General features: G+C 40.9%; 1 long non-coding RNA gene across 5 annotated transcripts in view; it reads left to right on the top strand.

Annotated features, from left to right (window-relative positions):
* The first annotated feature begins 1,449 nt into the window (after positions 1–1,449).
* LOC117062362 overlaps positions 1,450–7,974 on the top strand; it is a 31,134-nt gene continuing 24,609 nt past the window's right edge. For 2 of the 5 annotated variants that reach the window (XR_004428330.1, XR_004428329.1), the window contains exon 1: positions 1,451–1,578. This is a non-coding gene — a long non-coding RNA (uncharacterized LOC117062362). Of the gene's footprint in view, positions 1,579–7,974 lie in introns of all 5 variants that reach the window. The other 3 variants (XR_004428332.1, XR_004428328.1, XR_004428331.1) reach the window with 3 other exon arrangements.

Here is a 7,974-nt window from a genome sequence, read left to right as displayed (position 1 = left end):
CAGTTATCTCTGATGTTTCACCAGTTTTAACCATATATAAAACCACAGCTTTTACATATCTTTCCATTTTGTAGCTACATAGCTTTGTCATGGTAGGATAAAGTCAACGGTTTCTTAATTTATGGCTTTAAATATATATATTTTTATATATAGTATGATATATATGTACTCCATCAATACTCTTGCCTTAGACTCCACATATTTTAGGGCAACCCTTTATACTAGAGAAGATAAATATCGTCAAAAGATAGTTCTTTAAAAAGACTAATAAAATTGATAAATCTTGATGAGACTGTTCAAATAAAAAAAGAAAACTCAAATATCCATATTATGAATAAAAACAGGGGCATCACTACAGAGCCAACAGACATTGATATCTCATGATTATGTCATAATTATATCTCATAAGAGGTATTCTGAATAACTTAAATAAATTTTAAAATTTGGATGAAATAGACAAATTTGTTTAAAAATAAAATTCACCAAAACTGCCAAAAGAAATAGAAAATCTAAACAGTATTATAATTTCAAAAAATTTAATATATAAACCTTCCCACAAAGAAGTTCTTGGCCCAGATGCTCATAAGTAAACTTTACCCAAGACTTCATGAAGATATTTTGTCAGTCTTACATAAATTTAGGTTTAATGAAGATATTTTGTCAGTCTTACATAAACTTTCCAAAAAACCAAAAGAGATGGCAAGCTTCAAAACTGATTTTATAAGATTGGTATTAATCTTGATATCAAAACCTAACTAGTATATTTTAAGGAAGTAAAATTACAGACCAATCTTACTGATGAACATAAATGAGAATTTCCTATACTAATGAACGAACGAATGTGAACATGATAATGAATGCATGGGCTTATTTCCTGGTTTTTCATAGACCTACGACAGAAATCCACTCAGCCTGACAAAGTAAGGATTTTAATACCAGTCTTAGCTCATACCCCCAAGAACCCCTGGATGCTAAAATGGCTCAAAGAGCTAACAAAGTCTGGACAAACCAACATGCCTGGTTTAATTAATCGGTAGGAAGTCCAGGTATCGGTATTTCTTAAAAGCCTTCCAGAGTTCGGGCAGAGATCACGGTGAGACGCTGAGCTCCGCGGCCAACTCCTGGGCCAACGAGTGAGTTGGGGAAGCCCCGGGACAGACTGGGGCCTCAGCCCTGCAGACACCCCAGAGCCCTTGCTGTGTCTCCCACTGGCCACATCCAGGCCTTGAAGGAGCATTGACCATATTTCTCAACCCACCTCTGTAACCTGATGGTGGCAGCAGCCTCTCCCAGACGACCCCGCCGACCGCTGGATCTCCAGAGGACACCCCTGCCAAGCCGTCCGGATGCAGAGCCTTTGAGTGGCAGATGCCGTGGCTGGCCGGAAGCATGGCAGCGACAGGGAGGTCGCTAGGGTGTGGAGGGGCGGGTCTACGGAGGCCTCCTTAGGCCACAGAGCCACATAGAGCGTAGGCCTGCAGTGACCGCTCAGTCCCAGTTGAACCAGACCTACTGAGTCCTGAGGACAACCGACAGAGGCGTTAACAGCACAGAAGGTGAGCCAAGTCCCGGAGGAGGGTGAGTAGAAGGATGAGTGGCCATCGCGGGTTGGTGATCGTTCTACCAGACCTCTATGTTGCAAGAGAAATGGTAGGATGACAGGGCACAGTTGGCCCGCTGGACATGCCCACCACCCTTTGGGAAGGTTTACTGACCGTTTATAGAAAGCTTGTGTGTATATAACATGAAAAAGTTGCTCTCGACTTCCCTCCAACCTTTTAAAAGAAAACATTTTCCACATTTAGGCTTTCTAGATGTGAAGAGGTTGCCGACGAATGACAGTGAGAAAATCACACATCTTGTAAATTCTCATTTGTTTAAAAAGAAATCATAGGTCGGGCGCGGTGGCTCATGCCTGTAATCCCAGCACTTTGGGAGGCGAGGCGGGCAGATCACGAGGTCGGATCGAAACCAGTCTGACAAATACGGTGAAACCCCGTCTCTACTAAAAATACAAAAATTAGCCAGGAGTGGTAGTGGGTGTCTGTAATCCCACCTACTTCAGAGGCTGAGGCATGAGAATCGCGTGAACCCAGGAGGCGGATGTAGAGGTTTCAGTGAGCGGAGATTGTGCCATTGCACTCCAGCCTGGGTGGCAGAGCAAAGACTCTGTCTCAAAAAAAAAAAAAAAAAAATTACCAAAATACATGTCTTCTGGAGGTGACTTTGAAATGGATAGACCACCTCTGGAAGCAAAGCTTCCATGTTTGTTCAGTGAGTTAAAGGACATAGGACAGAAGACCTGAGAAGGAAGTTCTAGGCCAGTCTGGTCATATCTGAAGAGATTTTCATGTTCTAATCTAACCGTGGTTTTGTGTACATTTTATTAATGCTCACTACTGTATATAAGTTGACTAACGTAAAACAATCCCTTTATAAATGTCCTTTTGTTTGTTTATAGGAAGTCCTGTCTTCTGGGATTGAGTTTGGTAATCCACCCCTTGGAGCTAGACACAGTAGTATACTTAGTCATTGGGATGGTGGGAGAGAGAGAAGAGGGAGAAGAGGAAGGATGAAAGAAAGGTCTCTTTGCTAGTATCTCCATATCTAGAAGATGGTTTAAAATCATAACCGTAGATCTATATGAGCATTTTCAGTAAAGTGCCTGTGTTTGTTGTGGACAAGTCTTATTATTTTGCAACATCTGAGCTTTATGAAAGTCCTGGGGTGACAATGTATGTTAAAAAGTAGAGCTAGTGAATTAGGCAATTTATTAATTTTTTTTGTTATAATTGATAGAAAAGATGCATCTTGGACATGGAATCGTTAAACCACGTCTGAGCAGTGTATGTCAGAACTTGTTCATTAGGTTGGCAGCAGAGGGGCAGAATGAAGTATAAAGGGAGAGATGTATGCAAATGTGTCCATGTTTACATTTTGACGCTAGCCATTGATATATGTGCAACTCTTTTGGCTGTACTATAGGAATACAGTAAGTAATTCGATGGAAACATACCTTCTTGCTAATATTTTAATGGTATAGATATAAATTATCTTAGAAACATTATACATAGTGTATTCTGCTGCTTTATGTTTCATTTTAAATTGAGCATTAAGAAAATACAGTGTTTTAATCAGAACTCTGCTAATGCTTTTATCTAGAGGCATGTTATCATTTGGGCCTTCTATGAAATTTTAGTCCTAAGCAAGGGAGGATTATATTTTTTCTAGCAGATGGAGTTGGTGTAATGTGTTGCTTGTTATCAGAATACTCATATAGCTTTAAGATTTTGAATTGGTAAATATTCATGATGTGTGAAAAGGCATAATACATAACATATGATCTCAAGTTCATAAAACTGGATGTTGTATCTACACAAATAGGACTTAGAAGGACATGTGAAACTAAATTGCTTGTGATTGTGGATGACTTTGTTCTTTGCTTCTAGTGGTTTTCCGTTTCCTATAATGCACACATTAGCTTTTAAAAGTGAAGGTTATTTTTAAAACCTGTAAAAAAAAAAAAAAAAAATATTCCAGGTGACTCTAAGCAGAAGGTTGAGAGCCACTGGGGTAAGTTACTGACCCTGGTATGTAGCTAGTATTTATTCTAAGTGCAATGGGAAGGCATTATAGGGGTCAAGGAGAGGTGTGACATAATCTAATTTGCTGTTTAAGGCTGAGGCCTTGTAGAGACTGCACCACGGAGGGTGACAGCAGAAGCAAGGTACCAGTTAGGAGCCAACTGGGGAGAGTAAAAGGAGTCAGGATATATGTCAGGCATAGGGCTGCCCAGTCATGCTGACAACGGAAGTCCTGGGAGTGAAGGACAGAGAAGAATCCCTAGAATCTGGGAATCTTTAGCAGTACCAGACACGGAGCTCCTGTAATTTCACGTGTCAGACAGTAGTCTCTGCCACCCCTTCCTCTGGCAACTCCCACAGCCTGCAGCAGGGCAGGCACCTGGTAGAGGCATATACAGATGGCTAGAATGAAATAACCTTTCTGGTGCAATAAACCTCCAGGCTCTGTGGAAGCCCAGGTCTCCTGTGTGACTCTGATAAATTCCTTCCCCTCTCCGGCCTTTGTAAAACAGAAATTATATTTTCCACTGCCTGCCTTACGGGCAGAGGTATTTTGAATATCCAGGACAGCAATGCATAATGACAGTTAATAATAGTTGTTTTCAAGAACAACCACCTTGCAAGGTAGAGATGTTCAAACACTCTTACAAACATCAGAGCTGAGAGATAAAGTAACTACCTGAGGCCAACTTGCTATCAGTGCTTATGTGGGGTTTTGATCCAGGCCAGTTTCACTTCAAATTCTAGATTCCTTTCACCACATGATGCTGAAATTGCAACATATTAGATGATGCACTGGCAAGATGGCAGGAAAACTATTACATTCTTTCATTGTTCCTGATACCAAGATTGGTGGGATTCTTTTGAAAAGCAAATTAGTAATGAGTATCAAAATCTACAAAAGTGTTTCTACCTCTTGATCATCTTGAATTTATTCTCAAGACAGCAATTTTGAATTATAAAAAGGTGTATACCTAGAACTTTTAGTTCTGCATCATTTGTAAAAGCAATAAATTCAAAGTAATTTAAATAGGGGACTTGTTTAAAAAAAAAAAACAAAAAAAAAACCAACTATGGTGTTAAATCAAAGGAGTACTATACAGTGATGGTTCTCCGTGAAGGATGACTTTGCCCCGCAAGAGACATTTGACAGTGTCTGAAAACATTTTTGGTTGTCCCAGCCTGGGGGGAGGGTGAGTTCTATTGGCACTTGATGAGGAGTGACCAAGGATACTACAATGTATAGGACAGTCTCCCCAAATGTCAATAATGCTGAGATTGAAAAACCTATTCTACAGATGTTAAATATGATGAATGAAGATTTTATGATTTAATAGAGAAAAAGTAGAGTTCCAAATTTGGGGCACACCATGATTACAACCATGGAAAACCTTATCTTGCACATAAAGAAACAGCAGATGAAAACACAGGAAACTGCAAAACTATACATTGATGGAAGTAGAGATAAGTCTTAATCTTTGAAAAGTTTTATTTAATGATGTTATTTTTTACTCTCAGCAAAATTTGGGGAAAAAAAATTGAAATGCAACTTGTTATAGATATCCATTGTTGTCGTTGTTAGCCAGATCAAACATTGTACACAGCACATTTTTGTGCTCAATTGATTCTCCGAAAGGAAAGAAGGAATTTTGTTTGTTTTGCAAAAGTTATGTGAACAGATCCAGATCAAAAGTGGTATTTTTAGAAAGCCATGCAACTGTCATATGCATTATGTTGGTCAAGACTCCTTCTGGTGCAAGGAACACAGATCAAACTGGAACTAGCTTACACAAGAAAAGACATATTGGTTCATGTGACTGGGGGGAAGATGTCTGACATCAAGTCATGTGGACCCGAGAGCAGAAACAGTGCTATCTGCTGCTTGGTATGCCCTGTGCCTTTGCTCTCTTGCACTCTCAGACTACCCACTACATTCATTCTCCGGGTGTGGCCCTCATCCTCTATTGCATACTGCTTTCTCACTGGGAACAGAGGAGACACAAATGTTTTGATGGAGCACATGCTCCAGTATATTCCTGGTAAAAGATACACGGGAGGTAAAATTCTGAGACCCTGCATTTCTAGAATTTGCTGGCCTCCCAAAGTGCTGGAGTTAAAGCTGTGAGCCACTGCCCAGAGTTTTTTTATGATATAACTTTCTTCATCTCAGAGTTAATAAATAATCATCTAAGACCTACTGAGGGCTCTTTTTCTATAGGATCACAGTGGAAAACTGTAAGAGTGGTACTGGGAGAGAGCACTAGTTTGAAAAGAGAAATGATGGTGGGACCTGGGCATTGCAGTCAGCAAGAAAAGCTGAAAGAAATGCAAACATTCATTCAAAAGCTGCCTAAGTTATCTAAGTTTCCATTTCCTCATTACAAAATAGGGCTCAAATAGGACTAGAATAGACCTAAAATGTGTCATAAAATTTCTGTACCTGGAATTGAACATTCATTGCCTCATGTAATGCACCAAGCAGAGCCAGGCAACTAGAAGTCGTCTGTAGTAAATGTTTCCATTGTTCCCAACTCTTGGCTCCCTTTCTTGAGAGATGATTGCAAGACACTCATGACCAAGTGACTTGAGTATGTTCCTGTAAGTAGGGTATGCTTCCCTGCCCATGTCAGACCCAGCCACGAGACTCAGTGGAGCCAATACAACGTAAATGGAAATGACAGAGAAAAGCATGAGGGACAATGCAAGTTTTTTCCAGTTCTCTTACACTTTCCCTTGGTCATCACTTGTCTTGAATCTGGGCTTCTCTTTCAGCTGGGTCCCAGATGAGAAGACACAGAACAGGGCCCCAGCTAATCTAGCATATTCATGAAACAGAAACAAATCTATGTTTTTTGAGCCACTGAAGTATGAGGGTTACTTGTCACCACAGCAAAGCTGATTAATACCGAGTCCCACATACAGCTAATAAGGAAAAGCAGGAGGAATAGGAAGATGACAGTGTAGAGCAATAGGAGGAGGGGGCAAGAAAGATGGAAAGGAGAAAGATGATGAAGAAGAGGAAGAGAAGGAGACTTTTAAGTAACTCTTGCTGCTTAGAATCATGTTAGCATCTGTGAAAAATAAAAGACCAAAGCTAGGATATGTATGTTCCCATTTAGAAGATTAAAAAATCTAGTTGGAGAGGAACCATAGATAAAATGTCCTAGTCACAGGGATAGCAGAATTTAAGGGCTAAGCATGCTCCAGACCAAAGGCTGCAGAAATTCTAGCTGTAGAGGGTAACTGTTAGAGGGGTAGGGAGAACTGAAAGGGCTGGAACTGAGCATTGAAGGACGCATATACCACTTGAATGTTCAAAAAGAGGGGAGGTCACTGTAGGCTGAGCACAGAGCACAGAGGGCGGGGGAGTCGGGGAAGCCAAGGGGAGAGGCCACAGCCAAAGACATTCTTGGCTTGAGGACGCCATGACTTCTGAGAGTCATCCCAAGAACCTCTTCCTCTTCGTCAGAAATGTATCAAGACCGAAGGACCACCTGTCTTTTTGGTAGGTGAAATAAAGTTAATCAATTGGAGACCTGCACTTGTGAGCTGAGCCAGAGATGCATGAGACTGCCATGCAAGGGGAGAGGGGTGCTCAGAGCAGCTGCTAGTTCCCCCAGATGTACGGCTAACTGGGCTGTGGAGTCTTGACAGCGGGCGTGTTTGGCTTTCTGACCCCAATCACCCACAAAGTCTGAGTGGATTTCTGGAGACTAAGTACAGAATTTCCATTTCTGGAACACCTCTGTAATTTCCTAAAAAAACCAAACTTCGTGGTTTGAGCATATTGCATGTGACCAGTAAGGGTTAGAAGAGGGTTTTGCAGAGCTGAGATGCAAACAGATGCTGACCTTTGTTCTCTCAGGCAAATACTCCCCTCTTTGCTCTCTCCTCTGGAATTTCCCACAAACTGTGCTGACCTTCACCAAGGGATAGTAGGCTCTTAAAAATTCTGCCTTGCCCTAACTTGTTCATAAAGGAATTCATGGCAGCTGCAGATCTCCTTGAAGTTCAATTATAGTTTTGTTTCAATGAGAAAATTAGGCCAAAGGAAAAATAAAGTGGGCAAAAGAGATGAAACAAGGAGTAGGACACAATACTAAGGAGAGAGAGGACCACAAATGTTACAGTGTGCTTCCTGTGGCAAATCCACAGATGGTAATATTGATTACAAGTTTTCTGGTTTCTAAAAGATAACAGCAGATGCCAGGTGAAGCCCAAGTTTTCCTGGTATTGAAACCAGGGAGAATTTTCCCCCCGCCCCCAATGTAGTAGGTTGGAATGACTTCCACCTTCCGTAATGACCCTCAGTGAATACAATAGCAGGTTTCAGTTCCTCAGTACAGACTAACAACAAACGTCAAAGTTCCATTAATCAAATGAACTATTT

Source organism: Trachypithecus francoisi, unplaced genomic scaffold (genome assembly GCF_009764315.1).
Source record: "Trachypithecus francoisi isolate TF-2019V2 unplaced genomic scaffold, Tfra_2.0 Lachesis_group17, whole genome shotgun sequence".
NCBI classification, from domain to species: domain Eukaryota; kingdom Metazoa; phylum Chordata; class Mammalia; order Primates; family Cercopithecidae; genus Trachypithecus; species Trachypithecus francoisi.
Note: the sequence above shows the minus strand (reverse complement) of the source record. Positions and strands in the feature narration are given on the sequence as shown.